Here is a 15362-nt window from a genome sequence, read left to right as displayed (position 1 = left end):
CACAGAGCAGGTAGAGAGGGTGGAGTGAATCTGGAAGGGAAAATGTAAGGTACCTAGCACAGCCCATAAATGGCATTGATGTGACTGGCGTGATTTTCTAAAACATTAAGCCATTCTTGGTAAAGCTCCAAACAAAACAACAGACACTCCTTTCAATTTACACAGTAGTTCCATTCCTGGAAAATTCCAGGGTATAAAACCATGCAAAAAATACTTCGAGTTATGCTCACTTCAGCAGCAATATACTAAACTTGAGAAGACAGGCATGGCCCCTGCACTAGAATGACATGCAGGTTTGTAAAAGCCTTCCATATTTTTAAAAACACATTTCAGAAAGAGAAAAAAGTATGTTGAGTTTACATGTAAAATGAGATCAGGTTTAGGTTCAGATAATGACAAATAAGTTTTTCATATACACGAATGTCTAGGGGGACATTTGAAAATTATGTAAGATGTAGGAAAATTCATCCTTGTAAGAAAGTCACATGCACTGAATGACATATGACATTCTTGGCTTCTGTCCAACTAACCAACAGAAGATCCCAGCCAGGGGATTCATGTCCGTCACTGCAACAACCAAAGGAGCCCCACGTGTTTTCAAAGTAGACCCTTGTGTGGTACGGCCCCTAGTGAGACCCACTCTCCTAAGGTGAAACATTCACCCTGGCAGAATTTGAGTTTGATTCTTCATCCACTTAGCATCTGGAGGCAACACTCAATGGAAGAAATTACTTCTCAAATTATGGATTCTTGCTCAATCCAACATACACAAGTCTCTGATCCAAACTTGTGGGTCAGTTACCAAACACTTACTGCCATTTCTGGTGATGTATAATTGTGAATTTGAATTTTCCGATTTAGTATAAATACAAAGTAAGAAGATAACGGAATGTGAAGCTCAAACTTCACATGGAGCCAGATAAAAGTTTATAAATAACCACATTTCGTGTCATTTGATATCAAACTATAACATTTTTCTACTTTTTTTTTTAGTTTATTTTGAGAGAGAGAGAGACAGACAGACAGAGACAGAGAGAACACAAGCGGGGGCGGGGGAGGGCAGAGAGAGAGAGAATCCCAAGCAGGCTCTGTGCCATCAGCACAGAGCCATTTGCGTGACTTGATCTCGTGAATTGTGAGATCATGACCTGAGCTGAAACCAAGGGTCAGACTGACTGAGCCACCCAGGCGCCCCACATTTTTCTACTTTTAACTAATATATTTTAAGTAATACATCCACATTATATAAAAATACAAAAATATATAGGGGCGCCTGATCTCATGGTTCATGACACGAGCCCAGTGTCGGGTTCTTTGCTGATGGTATGGAGCCTGCTTGGGATTTTCTCTCTCTCTCTCTCTGTCTCTCTCTCTCTCTGTGCCCCCCCCCCCACAGGAATTCATGTGAATGCTCTCTTTCTCTCTCTCTCTCAGAATAAATAAACTTAAAAAAATACAAAATATATAAACAAAAATTAAAAATAAAAACATCACATTCTGTGGTAGACAGAATAATTGCCCCCCTCAAAGATGTCCATGACCTAATCCCCGGAAACTGTGAATGTTATGGTAAAAGAGACTTTGCAGATGTGACTAAATTAAGGATCTTGAGATGGGCAGATTGTCCTGGATTATCCAAGTGGGCCCAATGTAACCACGAGTGTCCTTATAAAAGGGAAGCAGGAGGGTCAGAGGACAGAGAAGGTGACGTGATAATAAGAGCATATATTGGAGTGATGCAGCCAGAACCAAGGAATGCAAGCAGCCTCAAGAAACAGAAAGATGTAAGCAATGGATTCATTCCTAGAGCTTCCAAAAGAAACCAGCCCTGCAGACACCTTGGTTTTAGTCTCATAAACCTCTTTATACATCTGACCTCCAAAACTGTAAAAGAAGAAATTTGTGTTCGTTTAGGCACTAGCTTTGTGGTAATTTGTTACAACAACAATGGGAAACTCATAAACGTTCACCACCCCCACCCCCACCTTGTTAGCACCTTGGTACCTGGACTGCTTCCAGATCTTTTCCCGTACCTTTATATGTGTGTGTGTGTACTTCTCACAAAATCGGATCACAGTCGGGTCACATGCTATTTTATAACTCACTTTGTAAATTTTTTTTAATGTTTTACTTATTTTTGAGAGAGAGAGAGAGAGAGAGACAGAGACAGAGCACAAGTCGGGAAGGGGTAGAGAGACAGGGAGACACAGAATCTGAAAAGCCTGCAGGCTCTGAGCTGTCAGCACAGAGCCCGACGCGGGGCTCAAACCCACAAAACGTGAGATCATGACCTGAGTGGAAGTTGGACGCTTAACCCACTGAGCCACCCAGGCGCCCCATAGTACTTCATGGTTTAAAACTAATTTTTTTGTGTCAAAGTTTCTCTAATAAATTTTGGAATGGCGGTCAATTAACAGAAGTTTAGGCAAAATTACCAGATGAATTATTTGTTTCTTACTAACAATGTTTATTTACCCAAACCAGGCACATCTATGCTTTTAGAATGTGTTTTGAAAACAATGCAGTTTTGGGGGGTGGGAGGGAGGGGGAGGGTGGGTGATGGGTATTGAGGAGGGCACCTTTTGGGATGAGCACTGGGTGTTGTATGGAAACCAACTTGACAATAAATTTCATATATTGAAAAAAAAAAAAGAAAACAATGCAGTTTGATTCTTCATATTTTTTTTTTAATTTTTTTTTCAACGTTTTTTATTTATTTTTGGGACAGAGAGAGACAGAGCATGAACGGGGGAGGGGCAGAGAGAGAGGGAGACACAGAATCTGAAACAGGCTCCAGGCTCGAGCCATCAGCCCAGAGCCTGACGCGGGGCTCGAACCCACAGACCGCAAGATCGTGACCTGGCTGAAGTCGGATGCTTAACCGACTGCGCCACCCAGGCGCCCCGATTCTTCATATTTTTTAAATGTTTATTTATTTATGAGAAAGAGAAGGCGGTGAGCCTGTGCACGCACGTATGAGCAGTGGAGGGACAGAGAGAGAGAGAGACACAGAGAATTCGAAGCAGTTCTGAGCTGTCAGCACAGAGCCCAAGGTGGGGCTCAAACTCACAAACCGCGAGATCATGACCTGAGCCAAAGTCGGATGCTTAACCGACTGAGCCACCCAGGTGCCCCTGATTATTCATATTTTCAAGAAACGTGTGAAATAGAATTCAAAGTCCAAGCTCTGGACAACCACTTATGATGAACAAATATGTCCCTAATCTAAGCCAATCACTCTCGTCTTTAATATCTAGTAACATATATTTAATTCTTAAAATTATACAAGTAAATCTGTATTTCTTTTATTTCTGGTAAAAAGTTAACTGGAAGTAATGTTATGAATATTGATAAAAGAAAAAGTACTCAAGTTCATTTTGGTTTTGGGGGATTTTTTTTTTTTTGGATTTGTTTTGTTTTGTTGTTTGTTTTTGAGAGAGAGAGAGTGCAAGTGGGGGAGAGGGGCAAAGAGAGGGAGAATTCCAAGCAGGCTCCATGCTGAGTGTGGCTCGATCCCACAAACCTGGTGGGATCACGACCTGAGCCAAAATCAAGAGTCAGATGCTCAACCAACTGAGCCATCCAGGCACCCCACTCAGATTTATTTTGAATACTTGTCTATTACTTTCAGGTTTAGCATAAGATGTTGTAGAACAAATAATTCAGCCTGACAAAAGCCATTTCCCAAAAGTACTACTTCCAGTCATAATTTCTCTATTGAATGAGACTTGACAGTAAATATTGTGAACTTTCTCACAACCACCCTGCACATGAATCAGTAAGTATAACTATAATGTATCTTCTAGAAGGTAGCAGGGCTGGCCTTACAGAAGCTTGAGGAATAATGGGTAGGTTCTTTGACCAAAAATATCATACCCACTAAAAAAGAAATTAAGTTATTTAAGTCAAAGACTTTTCTGGTACAGCTTCACATGTTCTTTAAAACTCTGTTCTGGGGTGCCTGGGTGGCTCAGTCGGTTAAGCGTCCGACTTCAGCTCAGGTCACGATCTCGCGGTCCGTGAGTTCGAGCCCCGCGTCGGGCTCTGGGCTGATGGCTCGGAGCCTGGAGCCTGCTTCGGATTCTGTGTCTCCCTCTCTCTCTGCCCCTCCCCCGTTCATGCTCTGACTCTCTCTGTCTCAAAAATAAATAAACGTTAAAAAAATTTTAAAAAAAATAAAACTCTGTTCTATGTCATGAAACTTTTTTCTGTATTAGTAATGCACTGAAGAGGCTGAAGGAATCTTGAAAAATGGGACTGGGTTTTATTTATTTTTCTGTCCTTGGGTCTAGTACAAAACCTGGCGCATTTTTTTAAACTTTTTTCTTTTTTTTTTAAGTTTATTCATTTTTGAGAGAGAGAGAAAGAGTGCACACGTGAGCAGGGGAGGGGCAGAGAGAGGGAGAGAGAGAATCCCAAGCAGTCTCTGGGCCACTAGCACAGAGCCTGATGCGGAGCTCAAACCCACAGACCGTGAGATCATGATCTAAGCTGAGATCAACAGTCAGACACTTAAGTGACTGAGCCACACAGGCACACTATAACACTTGGTCGAGACCCAACACAGAGGCAGCAGTTTGAAAAGCACGTGGGTTACACGTGAAGGTGATTTGTTGACTAACTTTAGGGCATGTGCTGGAGGGGCAAAGGTCTTTAGGAACTTTCTCTGGAAACGGAAGTTTTGGCAGGCACCATTTATCTTATCCTCCTTCAGCCTAGCTAGCCAGATGCTTGTGGGGGTCAGTTCTGACAGTCTCTACCTACCTTGCTAGCACCTATTACCCCACTCTGGCATTCACCTATAGACCTGCCATGCCTGCCAAAGCAACTCCTACCCCACCACACCTGGTGGGCAGCTTCAGTTGAGACTGGCTTCCCCCCAAAGCAACTACTTCCCCGCTATACCTGGCAGGCAGCCCCAGTGGTATTGCATCCCTCCAAAGTGACCCCTGCCCCAGGAAGTGAGGGGGGGGGGAGCCAGCCCTGTCTGCCAGTGCAACCATAGCAGGTGTGGCCTGGTTCTGGAAACCAGGGGAGACTGCACTACTCGGCACCACAGGGTACCTTCTAAATAAGGCCACTACTTCCAAGAATAGGAGATGTAGCTGATCTACTTAATACATAGAAATAAACACAGAGAGTCAGACAAAATGAGGAGACAGAGAATACGTTCCAAACAAAAGAACAAGACAAAATCTCAGAAAAAGAACAAAACAAAATGGAGATAAGCAATCTACCTGATAAAGAGTTCCAAGTAATGGTCATAAAGATACTCGCTGGACTTGACAGAAGACTGATAACTTCAACAAAGAGACAGAAAATATAAAACAGAACCAACCAAAGCTGAAGGATACAATAACTGAAATGAAAAATACACTACGAGGAATCAGCAGCTTATTAGAGTATGCAGAGGAACAAATCAGTGATCTGGAAGACAAGGTAATGGAGAGCATCCAAGCTGAATAGCAAAAAGAAAAAGTAACTTCTAAACATCATGAGAAATGAAGGGATCTCTACAACACCATCAGTTGTACTAACATTCACATTATACGGGCCCCAGAAGAAGAAGACAGAGAAAGGGGCATAAAACTTATATGAAGAAACAATAGCTGAAAACTTCCCTAACCTGGGAAACAAATCAGACATCCAGGTCCACAAAGCACAGAAAACCCCAAACAAGATGAACCCAAGGAGGTCCACACCAAGACACATAATAATTAAAATATCAAAAATCAAAGATAAAGAATTTCAAAAGCAGCAAGGGAAAAGCAAATAGTTATGTATAAGAAAAACCCTATAGGGTTATCAGATGATTTTTCAGGAAAAAATTTTCAGGCCAAGAGGGAGGGGCATGATATATTCAAAGTCCTAAAAGGAAAAAAAAACATACAACCGGCATGGTTATCATTCAGAATTGAAGGAAAGATAGAGTTTCCTAGATAAACAAAAGTTAAAGGAGTTTATCACCACTAAACTGGCCTTATAAGAAATGTTTGGAAAACAGTATGGAGGTTCCTCAAAAAACTAAAAATAGAACTATCCTACGACCCAGCAATGGCACTACTAGGCATTTATCCACGGGATACAGGTGTGCTGATTCGAAGGGACACATGCACCCCCATGTTTTAGCAGCACTATCCACAATAGCCAAAGTATGGAAAGAGCCCAAGGGTCCATCAATGGATGAATGGATAAAGAAGATGTGGTATATATGTATACAATGGAGTATTACTTGGCAATCAAAAAGAATGAAATCTTGCCATTTGCAACTACGGATGGAACTGGAGGGTATTATGCTAAGTGAAATTAGTCAGAGCAAGACAAAAATCATATGACCTCACTCATGGGAGGACTTTAAGAGACAAAACAGATGAACATAAGGGAAGGGAAACAAAAATAATATAAAAACAGAGAGGGGGACAAAACAGAAGAGACTCATAAATATGGAGAACAAACTGAGGGTTACTGGAGAGGTTATGGGAGGGGGGATGGGCTAAATGGGTAAGGGGCATTAAGGAATCTACTCCTGAAATCATTGTTTCACTATATGCTAACTAATTTGGATGTAAATTTTAAAAAATTAAAAAAAAAATTAAAAAAAAAAAGAAACGTTAAAGCAGAAGAGTCCATAACTAGAAGTGACAGACTGATAAAAGGACAAATTTAACTGGTAAAAGCAAATATATAGTAAAGGTAGTAGATCAATCAGTTATAAAGCTAATATAAAAGTTAAAATACAAAAGAACTACGATCAATTCTATCTACAAAAATTAGTTAAGAGATACACAAAATATAAAGATATAAAATATGACATCATATACTTAAAGCATGGAGGGGAGAGTAAAAGTGTAGTGCTTTTAGAATGTGTTCAAACTTAAACAGCCATTCACTGAATAAAGACTGCTATATACATAGGATGTTATATATGAGCCTCATAGTAACCACAAATCAAAAACCTGTAATAGGTACACAAAACATAAAGAGAAAGGAATCCAAGTATAACACTAAAGAAAGTCACATAATCATAAGGGAAGTGAACAAGAGAAGAAGAAAAAAAATAGAGAAGAACTACAAAACAACCAGAAACAATTAACAAAGGGCAGTAAGTATAAACCTACCAATAATGACTTTTAAATGTCAATGGACTAAACGCTGCAATCAAAAGACAGAGGATGATTGAATGGATAAAAACAACAGCAACAACAACAAAAAAGACCCATCTATATACTGCCTAAAAGAACCTCACTTCAGACCTAAAGAGACACACAGACTGAAAATGAAGGGATGGAAAAAAATATTCCAAGCAAGTTGAAGCAAAAAAAAAAAAAAAAAAAAAGGCTGGGGTAGTGATACTTAAATCAGGCAAGACAGACATTAAAACAGACTGTAACAAGAGACAAAGAAGAGCATTACATAATGATAAAGGGATCAATCCAACAAGAGGATATAACAATTATAAATATCTATGTACCAACATAGGACCACCTATATACATAAAGCAAATATCAACAGACACAAAGGGAGAAACTGAGAGTAATATAATAATAGTGGGGACTTTAACACCCCACTTACACCAATGGATACATCATCAGGGAGAAAATCAATAATGAAACTGTGGCTTTGCATGACACATTAGACCAGATGGACTTAACAGATATATACAGAATATTCCATCCAAAAACAACAGAATCCATGTTCTTTTCAAGTGTACATGGAACATTTTCCAGGATAGATCACATGTTAGACCATAAAACAAGTTTAAATAAATTTAAGAAAATTGAAATCATATCAAGCATCTTTTTCAACTACAATGCTATGAAACTAGAAATCAATTACAAGAAGAAAACTGGAAAAAACACAAACACATGGAGGCTAAACAACATGGTGTTAAACAACCAATGGGTCAATGAAGAAATAAAAAAATATCTGGAGACAAGTGAAAATAAAAACACAATGGTTCAAAATCTTTGGGACATAGCAAAAGCCATTCTAAGAGAGAAGTTTATAGCCATAAAGGCCTACCTCAAGAAATAAGAAAAATCTCAAATAAACAATCTAACTTTACACTTAAGGGATCTAGAAAAAGAACAAACAAAACCCAAAGTTAGTAGAAGGAAGAAAATAATAAAGATCAGAGTGAAAATAAATGAAATAGGGGCACTGGGTGGCTCAGTTGGTTAGGCGTCTGACTTTGGCTCAGGTCATGATTTCATAGTTCATGGGTTCGAGCCCCATGACAGGCTCTGTGCTGACAGCTCAGAACGTGGTGCCTGCTTCAGATGCTTTGTCTCCCTTTCTCTCTGCCCCTCCCCTGCTCACACCCTGTCTCTCAAAAATAAATAAAAGTTAAAAAAAAGAAATAAAATGAAATAGAAAACAAATGTTTAAAAAACAATAGAAAAGATCCATGAAATTAACACCTGGTTCTTTGAAAAGATAAACAAAATAGATAAACCATCAGCCAAACTCCTCAAGAAAAAAGATATAGGGCTAAATAAATAAAATCAGAAAAGAAAGAGAAGTTACAACTGATTCCACAGAAATACAAAGGATTATAGCAGACTACTATGAAAAAGTATATGCTAACAAATTGAACAACCTAGAAGAAAGGGATGAATCTCTAGAAACATACAATATTCCAAGACTGAATCAGGAAGACATAGAAAATCTGAACAGACTGATTACTAGTAACAAAATTGAACCAATAATCAGAAAACTCCCAACAAATAAAAGTTCAGGACCAGATGGATTCACAGGTTAATTCTACCAAATATTTAAAGAAGAGTTAATACCTATCCTTCTCAAAATTTCTAAAAACAGAAGGAGGAGGAATGCTTCCATATTCATTCTATGAGGTCACCATTACCCTGATAGCCAAACCAGACAAAGACAATACAAAAAAAGAAAAAGAAAAAGAAAAATATAGATGAATATGTCTAATAAACATAGATGCAAATATTCTCAACAAATTATTAGCAAACCAAATTCAACAATACATTAAAGGAATCATTCACTATGATCAAGTGGAGTTTATTCCAGGATGCAAGGATGGCTCAATATCCACAAATCAATCAACCTGATACACCACATTAACAAAATGAAGTATAAAAATCATATTATCATCACAATAGATGAATAAAAAGCATTTGACAAAATGGAACATCCATTCATGATAAAAACTCTCAACAAAGTAGGTTTAGAAGGAACATGCCTAAACAAAATAAAGGCCATATATGACAAACTCACAGCTAACATCATACTCAATGATGAAAAGCAAAAAACTTTACTTCTAAAATCAGGAAGAAGACAAGGCTGCCCACTGTCCTCACTTTGATTTAACAGAGTACTAGAAATCCTAGCCACAGAAATCAGACAAGAAAAAGAAAAGAAAGGCATCCAAAATGGTAAAGAAGTAAAACTATCACTATTTGAAAATGACACGATACTATCTATAGAAAACCCTAAAGACTCCACTAAAAAAAAAAAATACAAGAACTAATTAAATGAATTCAGTGGAGGTGCAGGATACAAAATTAACATACAGAAATCTGTTGCAGGGGTGCCTGGGTGGTTCAGTTGATTGAGCATCTGACTCTTAATTTTGGCTCAGGTCATGATCCCAGGGTTGTGGGATCGAGCCGTCTGCTGGGCTCCATGCTGAGTGTGGAGCCTGCTTAAGATTCTCTGTCTCTCCCTCTACCCCCCTCCCCCACTCTCTATCTCAAAAAAAAGAAAGAAAGAAATTTGTTGCATTTCTATACACTGATAACAAACTAGAAGAAGAGAAATTAAGAAAACAATTCCATTTACAATTGCATCAAAAAGAATAAAATACCTAGGAATGAAGTTAACCAAAGAGGTGAAAGATTTGTACAGTGAAAGCTGTAAGATACTAATGAAAGAAATTGAAGATGACAAAAATGGAAGGATAAACCATGCTGATGGATTAGAAGAATTAATATTGTTAAAATGTCCATATTACCCAAAGCAATCTACAAACTGAAGGCAATCCCTACCAAAATACCATAGCATTTTTCATAGAACTAGAACAAATAATCCTAAAATTTGTATGGAACCACAAAAGACTGTGGATAGCCAAAGAAATCTTGGGAAAGAAGAACAGAGCTGGAAGTATCACAATCTCAGGATCAAACTATACTACAAAGCTATAGTAATCAAAATGGTATGGGTACTGGCACAAAAACAGACACATAGATCAATAGAACAGGAGAGCCCAGAAATAAACCCATACTTACAAGGTTAATTAATTTGCGACAAAGGAGGCAAACATAAAGTGGGGAAAAGACAATCTTTAATAAACGATGTAGAAAACTGTACAGCTATGTGCAAAAGAATAAAACTGGGCCACTCTTTTACACCATACACAAAAATAAACTCAAAATGGATTAAAGACCTAAATGTGAGCTCTGAAACCACAAAAACTCTTAAAAGGCAGTAAACTCTTGCGTATCAGCCTTAGCAATTCTTTTCTGAATCTGTCTCTGCAAGCAAGGGGAATAAAAACAAAAATAAGGAGTGCCTGGGTGGCTCATTCAGTTTAGTGTTCGACTTCAGCTCAGTTCATGATCTCACAGTTTGGGGGTTCAAGCCCCACATTGGGCCTCTGTGCTGTCAGCCCAGAGCCTGGAGCCTGCTCTTAATTCTGTGTCTTCCCTCTCTTTCTGCCCCTTCCCCTCTCGCACTCTCTCTTTCAAAAATAAACATTAAAAAAAAAAAAAGGAAAAATAAACCACTGTGACTACATCAAACCAAAAAACTTTTTTTTAATGTTTATTTATTTTTGAGACAATGCGAGAGACAGAGCGCAAACGGCAGAGGAGCAGACAGAGGGAGACACAGAATCCGAAGCAGGCTCCAGGCTCCTAGCCGTCAGCACAGAGCCCGACACAAGGCTCGAACTCACGAACCGCGAGATCATGACCTGAGCTGAAGTCGGGCATTCAACCGACTGAGCCACCCAGGTGCCCCCAAACTAAAAAACTTTTTCAAAAGGATTTTAAAACACTTTTTAAAGTAATATCTACACTCAACATGGGGCTCAAACTAACCACACCAGGATCAAGACTTGCATGCTTGGGGCACCTGGGTGGCTCAGTTGGTTGAGCACCCAACTGTTGATTTTAGTTCAGGTCATGATCTTGTAGTTGTGAGATTGAGCCCTGTGTTGGGCTCCACACTGAGCATGGAGCCTGCTTAAGATCTCCTCTCTCCCTTTGCTCCTGTACCCTACTCACACATACTCTCCCTCTCTCTTAAAAAACAAACAAACAAAAAAAGAGTTGCATGCTGTACCGACTGAGCCAGCCAGGCACTTCAAACTAAAAAACTTTGGCACAGTGAATGAAACCATGAACAAAATGAAAAGGCAACCAACTGAATGGGAGAAGATATTTATAAATGATGTATCTGATAAGGGGTTAATATCCAAAATATATAAAGAACTTTAATACCAAAAACACAAAAAATGGGCAGAGCACATGGATAGATACTTTCCCAAAGAAGACATACAGAGAGCCAACAAACACATGAAAAGATGCTCAACATCACCAATCATCAGGGAAATGCAAATCAAAACCAAAATGAGATATCACCTCACACCACTCAGAATGGCTAGAATCAAAAAGAAAAGAAATAATAAGTGTTGTGAAAACATGGAGAAAAGGAACCTCCGTCCACTCTTGGTGGGAATGTAAATTGGTGCAACCACTGTGACAGACAGTGTGGAGTTTCCTTAAAAAATTAAAAACAGAAATACCAGGGGCACCTGGGTGGCTCAGTCAGTTAAGCATCCGGCTTTGGCTCAGGTCATGATCTCACGATCCGTTAGTTCGAGCTCTGCGTCAGGCTCTGTGCTGACAGCTCAGGGCCTGGAGCCTGCTTTGGATTCTGTGTCTCCCTCTTTCTCTGCCCCTTCCCCACTCGCACTCTGTCTCTCCCTCTCTCTCAAAAATAAATAAAAACATAAAAAAAAAGAAATAGAAATACCATACAATTCAGTAATTCCACTTCTGGGTGTTTACCCAAAGAAAACACTAACAAAGAAAATGTACCCTTGTGTTTATTGCAGCATTATTTATAATAGCCAAGATATGGAAGCAACTTTAGTGTCCATCAATAGATGAATAAAGAAGATGTAGTATATATATGCGATGGAATATTACCTAGCCATAAAAGGGAATGAAAACTTGCCATTCACCACAACATGGATGACCTAGAAGGTATTATGCTAAGTGAAGTCAGTCAGACAAAGACAAATAGTATGACTTCACCTATACCTGAAATCTAAAAACCAAAACGAATGAACAAACAAAACCAAAAACAGCTTCATAAATATAAACTGTTGATTGCCAAAGGGGAGGGGGTGGGAGGATGAAATAGTGAAGGGGATTAAGAGGCACAAACTTCCAATTATCAAATAAATAAGTCATGGAGATGAAAAGTATATCATGGGAAATACGGTCAATAATAGTGTAATAACTTAGTATGGCAACAGATGGCAACTATACTTATTGTGGTGAGCATTGTATAATGTATGTAATTGTCAAAGCAGGATGTTGTACACTTGGAACATTTATATAATACTGTATGTCAACTGTACTTCTATTAAAAATAAAAAATAATAGTGATAATAATTTTTTAGGTTTATTTATTTATTTTGAGAGAGAGAGAACCAGTGGGGAAGGGGCAGAGAGAGAGGGGGACAGAGGATTTGTAGCAGGCTCTGCACTGACAGCAGCGAGCCTGATGTGAGATCATGACCGTGAGACGCTTAACCAACTGAGCCACCCAGGCATGCCAGTAATTATTTTTAAAACTTCAATGCAATAGATATTAATGGGCTATAAACCCAGAATGAGGATTATGTGGACTGGAGGTACAACTCCTATTTAAATTTTGGACTCCATCTCACTTTATCTATAAAAAGGGGAGCACCCTACACGCCAGATCTCACAATCCAGCCAGCCTTTGGCCAAACAGCAACCTCAGTCAAAATAGACTCTGAAGTAACAGGGACAATACTGCCCTCTAGGGAACATTTTGGAAGCTTGTGGGTACTTTTTTGGACACAACTTGAGTGAAACCTGCAAAACATCAATGATAAAGGGATTCTTAAAAGCCACAAGAGAAAAAAGGCATTATCACTAAGAAATGAAAATTAGACTGTCACCATACTTTACACCACTTAACAACTGATACCAGAACACAGTGGAATAATATTTTCAATTTTTTTTAACGTTTATTTATTTTTGGGACAGAGAGAGATAGAGCATGAACAGGGGAGGGTCAGAGAGAGAGAGGGAGACACAGAATCTGAAACAGGCTCCAGGCTCTGAGCTGTCAGCACGGAGCCCGACGCGGGGCTCGAACTCACGGACCGCGAGATCATGACCTGAGCCGAAGTTGGACGCTTCACCGACGGTGCCACCCAGGCGCCCCTGGAATAATATTTCCAAAGGGAAATTATTAGCAACATAGGATTTTATACTTAGGTTAAATTATCATTCTACAGTAAAAACAAAATAGAGACATTTACAGAAAGAGAAGTAGTTTACCACTCACAGACTCTCACTAAAAGAAATACAGTGTTTAAAAATTTTTAATTCCAGTATAATTAACATACACTGTTATATTAGTTTCAGGTGTACAAATAGTGATTCAACAATTCTGTGCATTACTCAGAGTTCATCTTAAGTGTACTCTTAATCCCCTTCACCTATTTCACCCATCCCCCCCCCCCCTTCCCTCTGGTAACCATCAGTTTGTTCTCTATAGTTAAGAGTCTGCTTTTTGGTTTCTTTTTTTCTTGGTTTGTCTTGTTTCTTAAATTCTATATATGAATGAAATCATATAGTATTTGTCTTTCTCTGACTGACCTATTTTGCAAGCATTATACTCTATAGAAAAGAAATGTAATTATCAAGAAAGATAGCACCCCTATTTCCCAGCCTCGGTGAAAGAGTTGAAGCCTAACTTTGATAAGCACCAATTAGCAAGTACAGCTGGCCTAATCACATAGACCAGCCTCCGCCACTAATGTCCAGCGCTTTTCACTAGCTCACCTCAATGCCTACACTTTAGAGGTGAGTTCAATCTCTCTCCCTCATTGCAATAGTTTTGAATAGTCTTTCTTGCCTTTTTAACTCATCCGGTGCAATTTTTCTTTTACAAAAATCTTGAAAAATGTTGCTGTTAGAATGAGTATATTTGAAGAAGGCAAATGTTCTACAAATGATGCAGCTGTAGTTTATGCTAATATTGGAGAATCTCCCTCCCTCCATTTAGGGCAATGTAGAACAATGGCACCGTGCAATAATTAGCAACTCCTATAGTCTCAAGTTGGGAATTCCCTAAAGGCTTGACCAGGGATCTGGCTAGAATTTATACTTCTGACCTCAAAAAATGAACTAAAAAAGGGGGAAAATGTATATAACTGGGGCAAGTGAAGAGCAAATTCTGCAAAGGACTTTGAGTCTGCAAATGGAAACTGTTTCAAAAGTTGGTTTCTTCCAGAAACTCAAACTTCTTTCTTGCTATTGGCATCAATACTAACAACCTGTATGCTATTGGCATCAATACTAACAACCTGTATTCTAATCACATCTTTCACGTATGTGGTAAAAAGCTAGTCTCCAATCCTATCTTGGCTTCCCACATAACTCAGGGTCCAGTCTTAATCTTCCTCTCTCTTACACTAGAAACCCTCAAAAACATTTCTCCTAGGGATGCCTGGGTGGCTAAATCAGTTAACCATCCGACTCTTGATTTTGGCTCAAGTCATGATCTCACGGTTTGTGGGTTTGAGCCCGGTATCAGGCTATGTGCTGACAGCACAGAGCCTGCTTGGGATTCTCTCTCTCTCTCTCTCTCTCTCTCTCTGCCCTTCTCTCACTCACATGTGTGCACTCTCTCTCTCTCTCTCTCAAAAATACATAAACTTAAAAAAAAACATTTCTCCTATCAAATAGGAATGGACACAAGCAAAGATAGTGTTGTCTTGTTCACAGTACCTAGCAAATGAAACAGATTTAATGAACATTAGCTGAACAAATGAATGAATTCCAAAGTTGAATGTTTTCAAAAAATGTTAAAAAATAAAAGAAATACTGTGGATGTACTTGTTTCTGGTGCCAGCTAAGATCAAGTAAGACCACTACAGTCTCTTCTCTCCAACTTATAACAACTAAAGTCTCTGGAAAAAAAACACAACAAGCAGTTATCTCAGAATCTGAAAAGTGTGTAAAAGCAGGTGGATTGGGAAGGGAAGTAAAAATGTGATGTGACTTGTCCAGGGGTGAGTTACCCATACATTTGTATCTACTTTCTCTCCTAATATTGATTAG

General features: G+C 39.0%; 1 pseudogene; it reads left to right on the top strand.

The window, feature by feature from the left end:
* The first annotated feature begins 223 nt into the window (after positions 1-223).
* On the top strand, positions 224-318 carry LOC122235600 (annotated as a pseudogene).
* Positions 319-15362: the final 15044 nt, after the last annotated feature.

Source organism: Panthera tigris, chromosome X, assembly GCF_018350195.1.
Source record: "Panthera tigris isolate Pti1 chromosome X, P.tigris_Pti1_mat1.1, whole genome shotgun sequence".
In the NCBI taxonomy this organism is placed as follows: domain Eukaryota; kingdom Metazoa; phylum Chordata; class Mammalia; order Carnivora; family Felidae; genus Panthera; species Panthera tigris.
This window is presented reverse-complemented; position numbering and strand designations above follow the sequence as displayed.